The sequence below is a fragment of the Argiope bruennichi genome, chromosome 1 (assembly GCF_947563725.1).
Source record: "Argiope bruennichi chromosome 1, qqArgBrue1.1, whole genome shotgun sequence".
Taxonomy (NCBI): Eukaryota; Metazoa; Arthropoda; class Arachnida; order Araneae; family Araneidae; genus Argiope; species Argiope bruennichi.
The window spans coordinates 39,321,526-39,337,966 of NC_079151.1; the positions used below are offsets into that span (position 1 = coordinate 39,321,526).

Sequence of the window (16,441 nt, forward strand, 5' to 3'; positions counted from 1 at the left end):
AAATGAATTTCAAAGGGCACATAAGTTGAAAATGTTTACTGTTCCTTCGATTCTTCCTTTATAATGCCTATCATTCTTTAAGTATTTTTTTGCATGTTGAAAATGTTTATAGCTCTTTTATAGTTTCTTCGGCTTTTTATGAATGCTGAAAATGTTTGCAGTTCCTTCGGCATCTTATGAATGAATGCTGAAAATGTTTACAGTTCCTTCGGCATCTTATGAATGAATGCTGAAAATGTTTACAGTTCCTTCGGCATCTTATGAATGAATGCTGAAAATGTTTACAGTTCCTTCGGCATCTTATGAATGAATGCTGAAAATGTTTACAGTTCCTTCGGCATCTTATGAATGAATGCTGAAAATGTTTACAGTTCCTTCGGCATCTTATGAATGAATGCTGAAAATGTTTACAGTTCCTTCGGCATCTTATGAATGAATGCTGAAAATGTTTACAGTTCCTTCGGCATCTTATGAATGAATGCTGAAAATGTTTACAGTTCCTACGGCATCTTATGAATGAATGCTGAAAATGTTTACAGTTCCTTCGGAATCTTATGAATGAATGCTGAAAATGTTTACAGTTCCTTCGGAATCTTATGAATGAATGCTGAAAATGTTACAGTTCCTTTGCAGTTCGTTCAGCATCTATTGAAGGTTAAAATAAGATCACGATTTCTTTATAATTCCTTCAGCATTTTTGATTTATCATTTTAAAATAGTTTACAACTCATATCATGCAAAGTGGCATATCGAATAACAATATCAAAATTTGATATTTTTGTAAATCATTTTTCCCTTCCTTCAATGAAATTAGCAAGAAGCAAAAATATAAAAATAAATGACATAAACTTAAATATATAAAACAAAATCGGGAAAATGATTTTAAAAGGGATACATCAATCGAAAAAATTAATAGTCCCTTTAATACAAACAAAGATCTGATCAACCAACTATTAAAACACAATATCACTGTCCAATTTTCTACAAATAAATTCCGAGATTCCTTACAAAATATCTAAAATAAACAACAAACAACATAAATCAATTATGAAACAAATTTTAAGTGGAAAACCAAGAGGAATCCTTTGTTCCGAAGTACCGATAAATTGACGCAGAGAAGAATGGAAAATTCCCGAAATCTCATTTATCATAAAACTTTTTCCTCCTTTGAGTGACTTCTTAATAGCACTTGTTGTTTCATGTTGAAGAAACAATGAACCTATCTGAGTGGACGAAGTTCGCTAATCGATGTTGAAGTCATTCAAAGACTTATTAGCCCTCTCGCAACTCTATGGATCATTGGAGACGGACAAAATTTGTTCTGCCGCCAAATGACGCCGATGATTTTTCAATGAGTTGCCTTAATGCCCTTCATGAATCCTGTTGCTTTCCTCGATGGTTTTTATTTTGCATCGACAGCATTTGGGAAGATGGATATAGATTTATGTTTCGAAAAGTTTAAAGCTCTTTTTAATAACTATTCATTCAAATTTTCGAGAAACGGTTCGAAAGTTAAATGGGCTGAAGGCAATGTAGTTCAAGAAATAATATATGAGTAATTTTCATTTTTTTTTTATTTGATTGTATGTGTAAGAATTAATTTCTAACAGCAAAAAACTATGCAATGGCAGATTTTCGCTGTTGCATAGCTATCTAAAAATAAGAGACCTGTCAATTAGAAAAATGCTATTAGCTTTGTTATCAGACAAATATATTGATAAAATATGCTAATTCTTTAAATGATAAAATATTAATACTTAGTCAAATAAAAAAGTAAGATTAAGAGAAATTCCGATATTCTATTATTTTCAATTAGTTAATAATATTTAATAAATTCCAAGCGTAAGCAAATATATGATTATGTATCAACGTTTTACCGCTAAGTTATCAAATATAATTAATAAATAAAAAGTACGCAAATGTTAATAGAAAGTACTTAAAAAAATTAGCCTAAAATGCATCATTAATATGCTGATTAAGTTTAAAAAGTTGAAATGTGAAATTAAATTAACCAGTTTATTAAAAGAGAGGGTTCCTTATTTGCAAAGTCTAGGAACGCAAAATGCCTACATTCGCTTCTGAGCGCAAGTTTGTGAAGTTCAGCGGGAAAAAAAACATCGCAGAATCGAACGCAGAAAAACTTGCATGGTGAGGTAGTACATTCATAATCTTATTTCTCAAAATCTCATGAATAATTACTTCTCTAATTTAATTACATAATACTACAGCCAGGGTTTGGATTAAGTCCTGTACGGATTTTTAAGGAATGTGAATTATTCCTTTTCTTTTCTTTGCTATACTCAATCTACAAAATAGGATATTTTTTTTTACTAATTCTAATTTGAAAACTACTAGGAGGAAATGATACAAAAAAAAAAAAAAATCAAACGCCTTGTCTACATTAAAATCTAAAATGAATAACGCTTTACATTTTGGAACATAAACATGAGAAGTATCTGGTAGTGTTCGGAATAATTCAAAAAAGCGGGCTGGGAGGTTACCAATATAAGTAGTTTTTCGTGACTACAATAGAAGGTTTCCCATTATTTTTATTTTTGGTATATAAAACGTCTGTTACTCTCATTTATCAGAGAATTTCTACGTAATCAATTTTTAAACGAAAGATATTATAATGATATAAATATGTTCAATATGTTAAAGATATTATAACATATTGAAATAACCTTTAATCGTGGAATATTTTCAAGAGAGCTAATTTCGGAGCATATAAAAAAATGATTTAAATGCAATTTTAAACAAAATGGCAAAAAAAAAAAAATGAAAAACTTTATAAATTCGAATTAAACACTCTAAAATAAAGTTTGCCCAAACTGTAGATTTGAGGGGGTCAAACAACTATGAAAAAAATTATAATTGCATCATGCTAATCTGTGAACATGAGACATGAAAAATTCTAAGAATTAAGCTCCGAAATTTAAATGTTGTTTTATTTTTATTCAATTAATACTTGATATATGTGAATACTTGAATTGATACTTGATTTGAAAAATACCTCAAATGATACTTGATTTAATTGATGCTTATTTTAAATAAATGGCTTTTGTTAGTCAAATTAAGATTTAAAAAAATTAGATTATCTTGAAAATAACCCCCCCCCCTCCCCTCCTTTCCAAATCTCTAAAACTCAGCCCTCTTCAAGGATTCTAGGGGCAAATTTATTTGTACAATTTGATAATCCGGCCTAGAATGTATAATTCAGTGTCTTAAATAGGCCGTTAGATCCCACTGAACCTCGATTCTCTTTGAAATACTAAGACTTATTTCTTCTCCGTAATATTCCAAATTTTTTTAAAAAAAAAATCTGTTATACAAATTTCCGTTATATTTTATGTTTGTTCGTAACGCTTTAAATGCTCAATATTCCTAAAATGATCATGAATCGAATATCTAAATCGTTATTTAGAAAATTTTATTTTATAATCCCTTGTGAAATTTAAATATTATGCTATGTCTACGATAACAGATTGATTTTTTAACAACTGCTATTTTATACAAAAATTATAAAAACCAAAGTATAATATATATTATATTCATGTGCTTTTTATCTAACAAAACCTATATAAACAAATGCACGTATTGTATATATCCTGCGAAAGTAATATAAATTAATACCACATCCCATATTATCTCTATTGCTACTAATAATGAACGTCCAATCAAGAATATACTTGACAAATCATGTAATGCTGTGCAATATAATCTTTACATTATTTTAAAGAAATAAAAGGAAAAAAATAAATAGGATAGCATATGATGCAATAATATAATAGTAATTTTTTTAAACATGAACATAAATCTGTTTTTAGGATCACATTATTACGATAAAATAATATTTAAAACGAAATATATTTTACAAGAAAATTAAAAACCATTTATTAAAATGCAGATCTTCAAAAAAAAGCAATAAGGTACAACTCAACAACTATGAAAACTAACCTAATTTCATTGATTCAATATAACTGAAGCTAAAAGAAAAGTAAGACGATATTCCAATCTAAAATGAATGACACTTAACGAACACATAATCACTGAAGTTAAAAGAATTGTAAAAGACAGAAATGAAAAGATTATATTTCGCAAACGAAACGTGGATTTTCAACTCCATACGCCCGACTTCTCACCACACCAATTAAAATCGAAAGTTTTTATTTAACTAAGATTTAGATTCTCTCATCTTTTAGTACAATAATGTGTACTAATTAAGTCTCATTTTCTGAATCTCCACCCCCAAATCAAAATTTCGATTCCTCTGTAAACAGATTTTATGAATGTAATCAAGCACCTTATAGATTCCGTCAGACTTGTTTACCCAAACTTTTTAAGACGCAGTATTTTTGTTGATATTAAAATAAAAATGAAAACTGTTTTATTTCTCTGAAATAATTGTCTTGCTCATTTTCTAAAATAGGAATTGAAAATAGAACACATAATACATAGAATCGTTTTTTAGAATAGAAACTAATTTTTTTAAATATATTATTACACAATAAAAGTCAGCTTCCCGTGTTATATTAATGGTATAAATTCATGTTAAATTGATAAAGAGACCCGTGCTAACTCAAATTTTAAATCCAATATGCAGCTGTTACTCAAAGAGCAACATTAATGCTTATACTGCTTGAATAATTATTTTGTACTTAATATTATATTATGCAATTCAAAAAAAGATTTTTTGTGTCATTTTTAACTTAGGGCTTTCACTTTGTCAAGTTAAATAATATCGGATTTTGGTTTACATCAGAATTAATCATGTTGGTCAGTTTATTGGAATAAAATTTAAATTGCAGTGATAAATTATTTTATTCATCAATATTTTTTTTAATTTTTCTTATATTATTTGCTTTTTTTATAAAATTTACTATTAATATGAATGGCTTGGAAAAACGTTTACGCTTTAAGTACACAGTACTATGTACCTATTTTTCAGATTTAAAAAAAAAAATGCTGTTTTTGACTGCAACAAAATATGTGCGAAATGTAAATTAAGGGTACAGATGTTTATGTTTTATTAAGCAATATATTTATATATTGAAAGTTTCGAATTAAAACATTAAGAAGATTTAAAATAAACTGAAAATCACTTCAGTAAAGAATCGTAAAAACAAGGAAGACGCTGTTCTCGCCTCATCGCGAAGTAAAATGATTCCAAAAGAAATAGGCACGGGTTTCTACAATAGTGTACAACATATTGCAAATTCGCAACATTTTTGCGTAATACGTTGAACATTTATAGTTCAAAGAATTGCTATTTGAGTCAAATTATTGCGTCCATGTTCGAATTATCCATTTCTGTCCATGCATGAATCAAACCATTTAAATTTTATGATTACTAAGATGTGAAGCCCTAGTATTTGTTTGCAAATTGCTAACTACGCGATATGACAGCTAAAGTCTTAATTCATTCTCATCCTTGTGATGTTGAAAATCTGACATACTTCTTAACTACTTTCAGCTGAAAATGTTTACAGTAAGAATAGAAATGTACAGAAAAAAAATGTCGGAGAATGTCAATTTAAAAAAAAAGGCAGATTTGCTTAAAAACGAATTTTCGTAAGTTTGTTCTTGCTTCATAACTTGTTGAAACGAATACTTTTTTCACATCTCTTAGTAATATCTATTTTTTTTATTAAAAATCAAACATATACTAATATAATTTTATTTGTAAGAATGCATAGCATTTGAAATTTTCATAACACGTCCGCTTTATTAATGATTTTAAAAAATTAGATCCCGATTTAAAACTGTATTTTAAGAGTAAGAAATACAAATTTTAAGTAATTAAAATAAGAATAAGAATGACATTAAATTAAAATAAGAATAAGAATGACCAGCCAGTAAATACTAGTTCATATTTTATATCACTCATTAAATTTTCCGCAGCTTATATTAATTAAAATCTGGTAGACCATACAGTTGAAAAATAATTCAAATGACTGATTAAAAGTGAAGAAATAGTCTTAATTCGAGTATGAAGATAAAACAATACTATAAGGCGACAATAGCTTTTAGCCACTCAATAAAAATATTTCCGAAAAAAGGCTCACCTACAAAAGGGCGTTTACTTTGCCCTTGATCCCTCACGCGCCCCGATTTACCAGACGCTAGGGCTATGGTCAACACCATCATCATCATCGCGGGGCTGCAGGTGCCTTTAACTGCACCGCCAATGGTCTTCATGGACAACACACCGGACCTTTAACTCCATACAGGCCTTTCTACTCGTGAAATGGATTTAAGAAAAGAAAGAAACAAATAAAACGAAGGCAGAAGAGGGAAAAAAAAAAAAAAAAAAAAAAAGCAGATTGGCTAAGCAATTCCAGGCGGCCGCAATATGCGCCCAGGCCGTATTTGGTATTGGGAATGGGGGTTGGAAACAGTGTATTTTACGCTTCCGTTGCCACTTTTTTATTTATCTTTCTCGGACCAGGGCGATATTTTTACTAGCTTTAAGGTTTTTCCGAATTTCAGAAAGGTAGGAAAAGAGGAGTGGGGCCGCGAATTCGACTTATATGGGAGGGTGGGACGCAAAGTGGGCTTTCTGCTCAATTCTAGATAAATAAATATCTTTCGTATTTCACCTTAAGCGAATGTTCACGCCGTGGCGATAACTGGAGGGTATGAAATGAAGGTAGAGAAAGTAATATTTTATATTCTTTAACCGGAAAAAAAAAAGGAGTTGAATGATGGAAAAGCACCTTTCGATTGAAGAACCAGAGACGGAAAAGAGTCATTTCCTTCTTTAAGTAGCGGCCATTTTCCCGAGATGTGAAACAGAGGTGTTAAAAAATTGTGGCGGTAAATGCAGTGAAATAAACTATAAAAGCTATTAACCTAACTGCTCAACCGGGGGATGAAAGGGAAGATTTCTTGCCTTATATAATAATAGAAATTATTCTAACCATAATAGAGGAATCATACAAATATTTTAATCGAAAAGATAATGAGAAGAGTCAGTTGTAAGAAAACAGAGATATCGCAGCAGGGGATGTAGAACAAACCTTGATTGTAATTCATTAAAAATTGCTTTTCATTAAAGAACAAACAAAAGAAATTAATACAACGATAATCTATATTATGAATAGAGATAAATGACTTTATATATTTTATTTTATTCGTATTTTCAGTTTAAACGTGATTTTCATGAAATTTAACATACTTTCAATTTCATATTGTGTCATTTCATATTGTTTTTAGCTTCTAGTACACAAGATTATGAAAAAAAAAAATTTTTTTTTGAATAGTTATTTCTTTAATAGCTATTTAAATTTTTTTTTAAATTTAATTTATGAGCTTTTACCGGTGTAACGCCACTTTTGGCACACACCTAATCATCATCAGAATACATTCAATTTAAGGTAAGATAAAAGTCACCATCTTTTATTATCTCAAAATACAAAAAGTTAATTAAAATATAAGTTAATTCAAAATTAAGTGATTTTTTCCAGCTAAGTCTTCCGAAAATATTATTTCACAAAAACTATTTCTATGCTACATTAAAATTCAAAGTTGAATTTTCTAATGATACCAATTTCATTTCTGTGCAATTATTCCTATTTTTAGCATTTTTTTAAACTTAACAGTTTACAAACTGTGTATCAAATTATTTTTCTAATGAAAATTGTTAAAATTAAAATTTTAAAAATAACAGCAACGCTTCGAAGTAGGATTTCCACTTGCGCTTTTATTTCACAATAGATACAATTTTAATTTGAACAGTAATTTGTAAAAGACTGATTCAGTTGCAGTGAAAAAAAAAAAAAAAAACTTATCAAGTAAAAAGACGAAACTCATACATTCATTTATACAGAAATCATCATGATTGGTTATCATTTAGGATATCAATATATAATAAATACCCTTTCATATCACATCATTTCTTTCAGAAAAATTATTTCTTAATTATGTTCTTAAAAAAATTCTATTAAAAAGATTTTTCAAAAAATAAAAGAGTTCAATGTTACTTGCAGCCGGAATATTCCAAATAATTAAAGGTACAACACAAATGTACCCTACGTTGTACCCAAATGCACCCTACGTTGTACCCAATGTACCCAAATGTACTAAATGTACCCTATGTTGAAATTCGCTGCTATTGTAACTTAGTATTAAGTTTTAAAACAGACAACTACAGTTTATTCTTATTTCCTCTTTATTTATAGGAAATAAATCTGGATAATTAGAAATAAAAGCTTAGTTTTGTCTGAGATTCTGTTAGTCCACATGGTTAGCTTTGTTGACCGGGGACTAATGGCAATGAATCAATCAGAACGACTATTTAAAAAATAAAAGCATATTACTCGAAAATTTCTCTTCATATTACTCGAAATATCATCTCGATACATAAATTTCACAAATAAAAAGAAAATCCAGCTTTAATATTCCTCCATATCACTTCAAACTTTAAAAAAAAACAGCTTAATATGATGCAAATATTTCATTTCCCTTCTATCGGATTCTTAACTACCACTTTCAATTTCGACTACAGACTAAAGATTCCGCAATTCAAACAATTTTAATGATAATTCTCCTAATTCGCTTACTTCAGAGCAAGCAATCAGTAGCCTCTTTCACTCTGCTGACCTACCAACAACCTTCCCCTTCCCTTTTACTTCTGTATACGTGATGAGACCTGTCAACACCAGGCCATAACCAGAACTCCAAGATTCGATAGCGATTCCGATGCAGAAACGAAACACCGCCAATGCGTGAATGGGTAAAGGCGCTGGGTGAAAGATATCCTTTCATAATCGTAAAACTCCTGCCCACGTATAAGATTCCTCTGGATAAAAGCTCGCCTTTATTCCTATTTGTCCTTATCTGAAAATGCTCGTCCAAGAACAACACAGGATGTGGACGGGTTGGGGTCATCCTCTTCTTGCTTTTCTTCATATCCTATTTCTTCTTGCACCTCTCTCTTTCTCAAACCTTTTTGTCTTATATTTTACTTTTTATCCCTTTCTTCCCATCCTGGAAGTGTTTCCCTTCCTCCCCCCGGTAATCCCAGAGTAAACAACGTGGGACTCCCATTTCGGCTCCCGAAATCCGCTGTACCGGCAATTTGTCCACTTCAGGGTTAGGTTGAAATACACGTGGATCAGCAAAATCGGGAGGTGTGGGAGGCCTTCACCTACTGGACTGAACTGTACCTTTTTTGGAAGGAAAGAAAAAATACCCCCCAAAAAAAGCGAAAGGAAAGTGAATTTGTATGCCGGCCACCCCAAGTTCTTGGAGTCGATTTTCTTTTAGTTTTGCTCAGGAGTTAGTGGAGTGGCTCGAATTTTTAGTGCAGTTTCGCTTTTGGTGAGTGTTACTGGTAGTTGCTGATCGTGCGAAGTGTCGGTTTTTAAGGCTGTTTTCTTCCATCATCGCTTTCCTGCACAAGCCAATGCGTTTGTAAGCGAAAAAAAATGTTACAGATTCGTTTCCTGTTTGTTTGAAGTAACACTTACTGCAGCTTTGGTAAACAGTTATATTTGATTTTCGTTGTAAGAAATCTTGTTGATATAGCGTTAACTTTTACATTATATATATATATATTTTTTTTTCTCACAAAATCATGTTGGCAGTAATTTCGATTTTAATTTTTGTTTTCTTAAAAATTGCTCGCTTGCTGTTGCAATGTAATGTAATCTTTTGGACTGCAGAAATTACACTTTTGTTTGAGAGATTATCAGATTTTATCTATTGCAATTTAAAAACCAGACTATCCGGAGATCATAACTTATCATATGATGATGATACGTTATAATATATATGTTATAAGATTTGTTATAATCATATGATAAGTTATTATATGATCTATGATCATAGATCATAACTTTTAATTAAATTTCTTCTTTGAATATATTTGCATATCATTGAATATATTACAACCGCAGAAATTACAATTTTGCTTCAGAGCATATCTGATTTTATCTTTTGCAATTTAAAAACTAAACTATCCGGAGATCATAATTCATCATATGATGATAAGTTATATAAATGATATAAGATATGTTATTATATGATAAATGATCACATAAAAATTACGATCATGGATCATAACTTTTAGTTAAATTTTTCCTTTAATATATTTTTATTCATCCTATTTAGTTTCAAACTGTAAAATTTTTCTGTTTCAAGCCACGCAGGTTTTTCAAAAAATTCTTATGATTTTCAATGAATTATACTTAAAAATAGTTCAATTTTATCTCCATAATTTAAAAATTCATTTACTTGGCATTATAGCATACTCTTAAAAAATAATAAATTTCGCAGAAACTAACAAATAATAATTACACAGTGTTAACCAATAATAAGAAAATGATTTAGTTATTGATTGATGCGCTATTTTAGCTTTTTCAACCACTTCTTCCCTTCTTTCTTCAACCTGCAAACACTGCGTTCTAGTAGAGATTATGTCTAAAACATTTTATCAGCTATCTAATTTTTGGATATGTAATCAAAATAAAGGAAATTTATTATCCGCATATCATCTACTCTAGGCAATATAGAAATTTAATTAAAAATCCTAATTCTGGTCAATAATTATTGAAATTCCCAATTCATTTACAGAAATATAACACTCACCAAATTCCACGGTGATTTACACATCAAGGAAAAGGATTCACATTGACTTACCTGAAATAAAATAAGAAACATTTATATCATACTAGGACAGCAGAAATGCAAATAATATCAGAAGAAAGACGCATGCTTAAATAATTGCATATTACATAAAAAATAAAACATTATTATTTATGTAATAATGTTTTATTTTTACATAAATAATGATAATGATGCATTATGATAGTGCTGCCAGTTTCATATATTAGACTTGCGCGATTTTTTTTCATGTAAGAGAGCAAAAATTCTCAAATACATATTTAATTATTAACCTTATTTATTTAATCCTTTAACTGTTTTATTTTCTTTATTATCTAATAAGATAACACCTATTTTGGGAATATTTTCTCAATGTTAATTCAAATGGAAATCCATTGAATACTTATCTACGCATTCGAAGTAATTTTAATATTGAATTAAAATTATCGTTAAAATGGTTATCGTTATCGTTTTAAAATTATCGTTAAAAGAATCGTTATGAATGGTTTATTTTTTGCTTACAACTATCAAAATTCGATAAATCGATGCACGTATGGCACTCGGGCAAAACAGTTAAGCGGTTAAAAAATATCACCCTAGAACCTTGTAAGGATTCAAATAAGAATGTTAAATTAAGTATGTATATAAAAATGCATCTATCAGTGGAAGAATATTTGCATTCGGGGATCATGAATTGACTAACTGAAGATAATTTTACATGACAAACTGAATATGCATATTGTTTCTTCAGACATTATGACTCTGTATATCATTTGAATATTTTGACATTTAATGAAAAAAAAAACTTTAAAAAATCTTATTTAAATATCTTTTGAAATTTTCTTAATTATGTCGTCTTAACTATTATTTATAGAAAAGGTGAGAAATTTTAAATCACGTCAAAATATTTAAAATCTATTAAAAATTGTATCTTCATACATAATTTGTACTTTCATACATACAACATGTACATGTACAATTGTACTTTCATACATAATTTTAGAGAGGAAGCAATGAGTCTCCATTTTACATTACAACCAGGAACAAATCACAAATGTAACACACATAGAAAAAGCAACAACACAATATAAATGATATTTAAAATGGTTGCAATTAATTTCTAATTTGAGCAACTTTCTAGTTTACAAACATAAGAAATAAATAAGCATGTTTTTGTTTTATTTTTTACATATATATTTAGATTACTTTTAAATAAAATTTGTACATCTTGAAACTATTAATCTTGCCTCTTAGGAATGAAATGTTACACTAAGAAATAAGAATAAGGAAAATATAGGAGAATAATGAAAATGAATAAAACATCACCAATACTTTTGTCCAATAATATACTGAATATAAAACAAAACTTCTAAAAAAAATGTGTTCTAAACGTTTTATTCATACTCCTTCCTTATAAAATCATACAGGATGTTACTAATTAGCGTTCTATTTTTAAAAAATAAAAAGTTTTGCATGCAATTTTACTCAATGTTTCAACAAAGCAACAACATACACTATAAGAATGCTTTAATTCAATACAAAAGTAGCAATGAAGAACCAGAAATTAGGACTAATTGAAAATCAGCATTGCAATATTTAATTAAACAATTAAAACAATCTATTCTTGTTTCATTAACATAATAAAAAGCAAACCTAAGGTTAAAAAGAAATATACGTCTAAAAGCAAATATTTCCTTAAAAATATTAAGAAAAATTCGCTCAATTTTTTTTTATTTGATTTGATTGTCTGAACCTATTTTGATTTCTCTTTTTACTGATTACTCTAGTGACTTCATCGCAAACAACTTTTAAACATTTAAAAAGATTCACTTGGAAACTGGATAATGGCAAATCGCGCTTCATTAGGCAATGTTATGATTAAATCGATTCATTGTACCATTAATACAAATGAAACCACGACGACATCCTGCGATTTTTTTTTTCAAATCCAACCAAGTTCTCATCGAATCTTATTTCTTATTAGCTCATCCAACATTTTTTTAAATATTCATTTAACTTAAGAAATGTGGGGAAAAAATTTCACAAGAGATTCGAAAACATAAAAAGTATGAAAATGCAATATTTAGACAGTTTTTTACAACACCTTTGAGATGTGTTCTTATATAGATATAAAAAAATAAGTTTGGTAGAGATGGAGAAGTATGACGTAACGAGCGTGAGGATAACAATAGGGGAGGAAAAGGCTAAAGAAAGTAAAAGGTAGGAGAGGGAAGGCAAAAAAAGAGGAATATAATGCTTCGTCTTCATCGCAAACATTCTCTCTGAAATCCCTCATGACACCAGGTGTCTCTTATATTTATTGCCAAGAGCTATCTCTGGAGGAATCGGCACATTTTTTTTTTTTTTTTTACCTCCTTTCGATTCCTTCCTTTTTTTCTTTTTTTTTTCAAACTCTAATTAAAACAACGCCGTGGCTTAATAAAAAACAAGAGGTAACGGGAAGCAAATAAAAAAAAATAGTACTAGGTACCAAAAAAAGTATTCAGTTTGGTTCCAGAGAGAGAAAAAAATTGGGAAGGAAAAGAACAAAGTGAAATAGTAATCGAAACAAGGTAAAAAGATCGTTCGTATTAGAAAACTGTAGGGAGGAGGAAGAAAAAAAAATCGTGTAAATCCCTACAGAGGTATGGAGAAAAACCTGACTGGGGAGAAAAAAAAAATTAAGGAAGGAAAGTTGCAGGCGTTCGAAATACTTCAGGGGAAGGGAAAAAAATCAAAAAGATTGAAAAAAAAATTTGTACTAACACTCGCAAAGGATTTGGGTGTGCAAGAAAGGGCTGTGTACTGAAAAATCGAACAAGAGTACTCGTACGGTGATATAAAAAAAGCAGAACATTCTTTTGAATGCTTTTTCTTCCTATAGATACAGTAGAATCCCAGAGTGCAAGAGACAGTTAAATACGGAAATTAGGTTCCGAAATTAAAATAAGTTTGATGTTAAGTGGTGGGTTGTGGAAGGTTAGAGGAATGCTTTTTTTTTTTTTATTTCCCCTTTCCTTTTTTTCTCTGCTTTGCCACACTCTTTTTTTTTTCGAAGTACATAGGATATAAATGTTATAAAAACCACTCAAAAGTTTTTCTCTGACTTATCCATGTCTTTTTAAAGCCACGCAAAGAATTCAGACATCGGAAGTGTAACGTCTGCATCTAATTATGAGGGATCCTTAGGGATAAGCACCAATGCTGTTTTCTCAATTAGTTTCTGCAGAACAGAATTCTGCTCTTTTTCGACTTCTTGTTCCGGAAAAACATCGTGAAATAATTCTGCCTTTTATATATTTCTTTAGATAGTTAATCTATGGAAAGCGAGCGACTACCATGTTAAAAAAAACCGGTATACAAAAAAACAAAATGAACGCAAATATTGTTATCCGTTTTATTACAAAATAACACAGAGTGGTTATTAAGATGTTATTCACCCTTCCCACCTTGCATAAAATTGTGAATGCTCAGAAATGTCCGTGAATGCCACGTTAGTTAGTCTTGGTTTTGTAGCACAAGAGCCATATTTGGCTATGCTGCGCCAAACATATGGTTGAAAAAAAAAAAAAAAGAGAGAGAGAGAGAGAGAAAGTTAAAAAAGTAAAATTTGAAAAAGATAAGAAATGTTGAGATAAAATTGTTTCTGGTTAAATAAGATGAAAAAGTTCAATCTCTTTCAAGAAGACAAAAATATTTGGATGGGGATGTTCTCCCACCAAGTCACGAATGTTTGAAGATGATGTACCAAATAAACGTAATCGACAGGGATGAAAAATTGGACAATCAGATGAAATACGAATAGCACTCAAATTAACATGACATGCAATGCAGATGGGACATCGCTCATCAAACAGAAGACGAATCAATGTGACGTCCAGCTCGTGCACTGGAACAAGAGGCCACAGTGTAATGTCAGACTGAAGGGAATGTTATTTATTGGAAATCTGCAAATCCCATGATTCTTCCCATAAATAAAAAATACGTGGCGAAATATATTATTTGAAATCAGTGTACGGAATAACTCATTGTAGAGAAGAAGATGCTTCTTTTACTGCAGCATGGTAGATTCGTTGTCAACAATGCCAGATAGCCAGAATGCAACGAGGGCTCAGATTGTTATTTTTCAGAATGCTACAAATTAGAGTTGTGTGCTTTATAGTATAGTATAGAAAATTGGTACTTGTACTATTAGTTCTAAAGCGAACAATAATTTCGAAGTACTTATTGTCATATAATATACAGCATGCGAGTTTTTCGTGATTAATGTGAATATGCGTGATGTTTAGCGACATGTGAATATGCATTTTTGATAGCTTTTTGCAGACCGAATTCAAAACAAAGTTTGATATAAAAGTAAAACTTCTGTCACAAGGTGACATAATAAAATTCATTTTTTTAGTTATGTATTTTTTTAGTAGGTGCCTTTATTGCATGATCAACAAATGGTCAACTCTTACATATAAGGAACGACCAGCATTAATATGAGAAATATATTTATTAAGATTAAAGGACAAAACATTACTAACATATAACATAAAAAGATATACGAGTGTGAGCAGTACGTACAGACTCACTACTACAGACGTCTGCCAATAATGGCGGGAAAACATCACATGATTAATGACGCAATATGGCCAACATGGCGCCATACAGGAGATGAGATCTGTCAGCAGTTCCCACATATATTTAGTTCAAAATTTGATTTTAAAAAATGTATATTTGGATACTAAAACTGCATAATAAATTTTTATCTATCTAGCTCTTTACACTTAGTATTTATTCTTTTCAATTTCACTTCGGCCGTAAAATAAGTAATAAGAACAATTTTTGTTTCACATATGTTAGCGTTTTATATATGTATAGATAGCACAATTTTCATTTACGCATAATTTTAAAGTAAAAAAAAATGCACCAGAGCTACTCGAATTTCATTTGACAATCAAGAAAGTTTTTGACAAGTTAAACAAACAATATACAGCAAGAATAAGTATAGAAAGATGAGAAACTTCAAACATAACAAAAGAAAGCTAACAGTGGAATTAATTCTTTGTTTGGCTCGCAAGTGACATGAATTAAAAAAAAAAAAAAATAGAACAGGGAGAAGGGGAAAAAAATTAGAAAACAAACGGAGAAAAATCCTCCGTCATTTCAGGAGGTCTTTTTCTCAAGCAATGGCTGAAACATTTATTTTTCTACATTTTTCTTTCTTTTTTTCACCTTGAATTCGTTTCCCACCTGTCAGGTTCACCAAAAGAGGGCTTGAACTGTATGCTTCAACCTGTCAGCTAAAACGCAAAAATAAATGCGTGGGTCTCTACTAAGCTCTAAAAAAAGTGAAAAGACGGAGGGAGAAATCTTAAAGTGACGTGAAAAACAGACCGAAAAAAAATCTAAAGTTATTTTTCTCTCTTTTCTCGAAGTATGGTAAAAAAAAATTCCTAATTAATGATAAGGCAGTGGGGAAAAAATGCCGCATTTCAACGGGACGTTTTGATGTGTAGGTTTTGAGTGCTGATAAGACCAAGAGAAGGTAATGAAATGTCAGGACCCATGCTTTTACCGAGGTTCCCTAGACCCTGGTTTCGTTTCCAGGAATGCAGTGCAGGGGCCTCCTGAAAGGGGTTCGCTTCATGGAAGAAAAAGAAAAAATATATATTTCTCACATGAGATGGCAAATGGATTGGTGTTTTTAGTTGGCATAATGATAAAGAAAGAAAAAAAAAAAACGGATAAGATGCTTTTCGAGTTTTAGGTTTTTAGATTTACGTAAGATTAGTGTGAAGGATTACGAACTGCTTTTATTTTTTTCTCTCAAGAATATAAAGATGGGAAA

The 16,441-nt window shown here is 30.1% G+C and overlaps 1 protein-coding gene across 3 annotated transcripts in view; it reads right to left on the reverse strand.

The window, feature by feature from the left end:
• Window positions 1-16,441, reverse strand: part of LOC129985561 (zinc finger E-box-binding homeobox 1-like) — a 558,704-nt gene that overhangs the window by 300,409 nt on the left and 241,854 nt on the right. Inside the window, exon 2 of one of the 3 annotated variants that reach the window (XM_056095375.1) lies at window positions 10,591-10,641. The exons of the other annotated variants lie outside the window; for them this stretch is intronic. The gene's annotated coding sequence lies outside the window, so the exon portion shown is untranslated. The remainder of the gene's footprint in view (window positions 1-10,590; window positions 10,642-16,441) is intronic. 3 annotated transcript variants of the gene reach the window in all.